This window comes from Triticum urartu, chromosome 5, assembly GCF_003073215.2.
Source record: "Triticum urartu cultivar G1812 chromosome 5, Tu2.1, whole genome shotgun sequence".
Taxonomy (NCBI): domain Eukaryota; kingdom Viridiplantae; phylum Streptophyta; class Magnoliopsida; order Poales; family Poaceae; genus Triticum; species Triticum urartu.
In genome coordinates this window covers 323,561,031-323,566,934 of record NC_053026.1, presented here as the reverse complement: position 1 = coordinate 323,566,934, position 5,904 = coordinate 323,561,031, and positions in this window count along the sequence as shown.

The following is a 5,904-nucleotide window of genomic DNA, read 5'->3' as shown; positions in this document are numbered from 1 at the left end:
AGCATGACTAAACTATATGATTTTGTAGGGATGAACTTTCTTTGGCCATGTTATTTTGAGAAGACATATTGCTTAGTTAGTATGCTTGAAGTATTATTATTTTTATGTCAATATGAACTTTTGTCTTGAATCTTTCGGATCTGAATATTCATACCACAATTAAGAAGAATTACATTAAAATTATGCCAAGTAGCACTCGACATCAAAAATTCTGTTTTTATCATTTACCTACTCGAGGACGAGCAGGAATTAAGCTTGGGGATGCTTGATACGTCTCCACGTATCTATAATTTTTGATTGCTCCATGCTATATTATCTACTGTTTTGGCAATATTGGGCTTTATTATCCACTTTTATATTATTTTTGGGACTAACCTATTAACCGGAGGCCCAGCCCAGAATTGCTGTTTTTTGCCTATTTCAGTGTTTCGAAGAAAAGGAATATCAAACGGAGTCGAAACGGAACGAAATCAACTGGAGAAGTTATTTTTGGAAGGAAAGCTACCGGATGGACTTGGACCCCACGTCAGGAGCCAAGGGAGGTGCTCACGAGGGTGGGGGCGCCCCCCTAGGGCGCGCCCCCTGCCTCGTGGGGCCCCCGAAGCTCCACCGACGTACTTCTTGCACCCATATATACCTACGTATCCTAAAACTTCCAGAACAGACAATAGATCGGGAGTTTCGCCGCCAGAAGCCTCCGTAGCCACCGAAAGCCAATCTAGACCCGTTCCGGCACCCTGCCGGAGGGGGAATCCCTCTCTGGTGGCCATCTTCATCATCCCGGTGCTCTCCATGACAAGGAGGGAGTAGTTCTCCCTCGGGGCTGAGGGTATGTCCCAATAGCTATGTGTTTGATCTCTCTTTCTCTCTCTCGTGTTCTTGAGGTGATACGATCTTGATGTATCGCGAGCTTTGCTATTATATTTGGATCCTATGATGTTTCTTCCCCCTCTACTCTCTTGTAATGGATTGAGTTTCCCCTTTGAAGTTATCTTATCGGATTGAGTCTTTAAAGATTTGAGAACACTTGATGTATGTCTTGCCGTGTGTATCTGTGGTGACAATGGGATATCACGTGATTCACTTGATGTATGTTTTGGTGACCAACTTACGGGTTCCGCCCATGAACCTATGCATGGGGGTTGGCACACATTTTCGTCGTTATTCTCAGGTAGAAACTTTGGGGCACTCTTTGAGGTTCTATGTGTTGGTTGAATAGATGAATCTGCGATTGTGTGGTGCATATCGTATAATCATACCCACGGATACTTGAGGTGACATTGGAGTATCTAGGTGACATTAGGGTTTTAGTTGATTTGTGTCTTAAGGTGTTATTCTAGTACGAACTCTAGGGCTGTTTGTGACGCTTATAGGAATAGCCCAACAGATTGATTGGAAAGAATAACATTGAGGTGGTTTCGTACCCTACCATAATCTCTTCGTTCGTTCTCCGCTATTAGTGACTTTGGGGTGACGCTTTGTTGCATGTTGAGGGATAGTTATGTGATCCAATTATGACATTATTGTTGAGAGGACTTGCACTAGTGAAAGTATGAACCCTAGGCCTTGTTTCCTATCATTGCAATACCGTTTACGCTCACTTTTATCATTAGTATCACCATCTCTTCACCGAACTAGTGCACCTATACAATTTACCATTGTATTGGGTGTGTTGGGGACATAAGAGACTCTTTGTTATTTGGTTGCAGGGTTGCTTGAGAGAGACCATCTTCATCCTACGCCTGCTACGGATTGATAAACCTTAGGTCATCCACATGAGGGAAATTTGCTACTGTCCTACAAACCTCTGCACTTGGAGGCCCAACAACGTCTACAAGAAGAAGGTTGTATAGTAGACATTCGGGTGGGGGCGGCGCCCTACCCCCTGGGTGCGCCCCCTACCTCGTGGGCCCCCTGGTGGCCCTCCGGTGGCCATCTTCTGCTATATGAAGTCTTTTGTTGGGAAAAAATAACAAGCCATCTTCTCGGATGAAACTCCGCTGCCACGATGCGGAACCTTGGTGGAACCAATCTAGGGCTCTGGCGGAGCTGTTCTGCCGGGGAAACTTCCTTCCCGGAGGGGGAAATCGTCGCCATCGTCATCACCAACGCTCCTCTCATCGGGAGAGGGCAATATCCATCAACATCTTCATCAGCACCATCTCTGCTCAAAACCCTAGTTCATCTCTTGTATCCAATTCTTGTCTCCAAGTCCGGGATTAGTACTAGTAGGTTGCTAGTAGTGTTAATTACTCCTTGTAGTTGATGCTACTTGGTTTATTTGGTGGAAGATCATATGTTCAGATCCTATATGCATATTAATACCCCTCTGATTATGAACATGAATATGCTTTGTGAGTAGTTACGTTTGTTCCTGAGGACATGGGAGAAGTCTTGCTAGTAGTAGTCATGTGAATTTGGTATTCGTTCGATATTTTGATGAGATGTATGGTGTCTCTCCTCTAGTGGTGTTATGTGAACGTCGACTACATAACACTTCACCATTATTTGGGCCTAGAGGAAGGCATTGGGAAGTAATAAGTAGATGATGGGTTGCTAGAGTGACAGAAGCTTAAACCCTAGTTTATGCGTTGCTTCGTAAGAGGCTGATTTGGATCCATATGTTTCATGCTATGGTTAGGTTTACCTTAATACTTTTGTTGTACATGCGGATGCTTGCAATAGAGGTTAATCATAAGTGGGATGCTTGTCCAAGTAAGGACAGTACCCAAGCACCGGTCCACCACCCACATACCAAATTATCAAAGTACCAAACGCGAATCATACAAACGTGATGAAAACTAGCTTGACGACATCCCCATGTGTCCTCGTGAGCGCTTTTCTCTATATAAGAGTTTGTCCAGGCTTGTCCTTTGCTGCAAAAAGGATTGGGCCACCTTGCTGCACTTTATTTACTTTTGTTACTTGTTGCTTGTTACAAATTATCCTATCACAAAACTATCTGTTACCACTTATTTCAGTACTTGCAGAGAATACCTTGCTGGAAACCGCTTATCATTTCCTTCTGCTCCTCATTGGGTTCAACACTCTTACTTATCGAAAGGACTACGATAGATCCCCTATACTTGTGGGTCATCAAGACTCTTTTCTGGCGCCGTTGCCGGGGAGTGAAGCGCCTTTGGTAGGTGGAATTTGGTAAGAAAAAATTTATATAGTGTGCTGAAATTTACTGTCACTTATTACTATGGAAAGTAATCCTCTGAGGGGCTTGTTTGGGGTATCTTCACCCCGACCAGTAGAGCAAAGAGTTGCTCCTCAACCTACTGAAAACGAAAATGAAAATGTCTGCTTTGAAATTCCTTCAGGTATGATAGAAAAACTGATAGATAATCCTTTTGCAGGAGACGGAACAATGCATCCTAATGAGCGCCTAATATATGTGGATGAAGTTTGTGGATTATTTCAGCTTGCAGGTGTACCCGGAGATGTTGTTAAGAAGAAGGTCTTCCCTTTATCTTTTAAGGAAGATACATTGACATGGTATAGGCTATGTGATGATACGGGGTCATGGAACTACAAACAATTGAAATTGGAATTTCATCAGAAGTTTTATCCTAATGCATCTTGTTCATCGTGATCGCAATTATATATATAATTTTTGGCCTCGCGAAGGAGAAAGCATCGCTCAAGCTTGGGGGAGGCTTAAATCAATGTTATATTCATGCCCCAATCATGAGCTCTCAAGAGAAATGATTATTCAAAATTTATATGCTCGGCTTTCTGATAACAATCGCACCATGCTCGATACTTCTTGTGCTGGCTCTTTTATGATGAAGACTATTGAATTCAAATGGATTTATTGGAAAGAATTAAACGCAACTCTGAAGATTGGGACCTCGACGAAGGTAAGGAGTCAGGTATGACACCTAAGTTTGATTGTGTTAAATCTTTTATGGATACCGATGTTTTCCGTAAATTTAGCACTAAATATGGACTTGACTCTGAGATAGTAGCTTCTTTCTGTGAATATTTTGCTACTTATGTTGATCTCCCCAAGGAGAAGTGGTTTAAATATCATCCTCCCATAGAAGTAAAAGTAGCTGCACCTATTAAAGTTGAAGAAAAGACTATCACTTATAATGATCCTATTGTTCCTACTTCTTATGTTGAGAAACCACCTTTCCATGTTAGGATAAAGGATCATGCTAAAGCTTCAACTGTGGTTCGTAAAAGCAATAAAACTTATACACCTCCTGAGCAAATAAGTTGAACCTAATATTGCTATTGTTAAAATCTCTTGTCTGATAATATTGATGGGCATGTTATTCATTTCTTGATGAGACTGCTAGAATTGCTAAACCTTGTGCTAAAGATAAAAATAGACCTGTGGTAGGCATGCCTGTTATTTCTGTTAAAATAGGAGATCATTGTTATCATGGCTTATGTGATATGGGTGCTAGTGCTAGTGCAATACCTTATGCCTTATACAAAGAAATTATGCATGATATTGCACCTGCTGAGATAGAAGATATTGATCGTCACAATTAAACTTGCCAATAGAGATACTATTTCACCAATGGGAATTGTTAGAGATGTTGAAGTCTTGTGTGGGAAAACTAAATATCCTGCTGATTTTCTTGTTCTTGGTTCCCCACAAGATAGCTTTTGTCCCATTATATTTGGTAGACCCTTCTTAAACACTGTTAATGCTAAGATAGATTGCAAAAGGATGTTGTTACTATCGGTTTAGATGATATGTCTCATGAATTTAATTTCTCTAAATTTAGTAGACAACACCGTGAAGAAGAATTACCTAGTAAGGATGAAATTATTGGTCTTGCTTCTATTGCCGTACCTCCTAGTGATCCTTTAGAACAATATTTGCTAGACCATGAAAATGATATGTTTATGAATGAAAGAAGGGAAATAGATGAAGTATTCTTTAAACAGGAACCTATTCTGAAACACAATTTGCCTGTTGAAATCCTAGGGGATCCTCCTCCACCCAAGGGTGATCCCGTGTTTGAGCTTAAACCGTTGCCTGATACTCTTAAATATGCTTATCTTGATGAGAAAAAGATATATCCTGTTATTATTAGTGCTAACCTTTCAGAGCATGAGGAAGAGAGATTATTGAAAACTCTGAAGAAGCACCGTGCTGCTATTGGGTATACTCTTGATGATCTTAAGGGCATTAGTCCCACTCTATGTCAACATAAAATAAATTTGGAAGAAGATGCTAAACCAGTTCGTGATCATCAATGACGGCTGAATCCTAAAATGAAAGAAGTGGTAAGAAAGGAAATACTAAAGCTCCTTGAGGCAGGTATAATCTATCCCGTTGCTGATAGTCAGTGGGTAAGTCCTGTCCATTGTGTCCCTAAGAAGGGAGGTATTACTGTCGTTCCTAATGATAAAGATGAATTGATTCCTCAAAGAATTATTACAGGTTATAGGATGGTAATTGATTTCCGCAAATTAAATAAGGCCACTAAAAAGGATCATTACCCCTTACCTTTTATCGATCAAATGCTAGAAAGATTATCCAAACATACACATTTTTGCTTTCTAGATGGTTATTCTGGTTTCTCTCAAATACCTGTGTCAGCCAAGGATCAATCAAAGACTACTTTTACTTGCCCTTTTGGTACTTTTGCTTATAGACGTATGCCTTTTGGTTTATGTAATGCACCTGCTACCTTTCAAAGATGCATGATGGCTATATTCTCTGACTTTTGTGAAAAGATTTGTGAGGTTTTCATGGACGATTTCTCCGTCTATGGATCTTCTTTTGATGATTGCTTGAGCAACCTTGATCGAGTTTTGCAGAGATGTGAAGAAACTAATCTTGTCTTGAATTGGGAAAAGTGCCACTTTATGGTTAATGAAGGTATTGTCTTGGGGCATAAAATTTCTAAAAAAGAGGTATTGCAGTTGACAGGT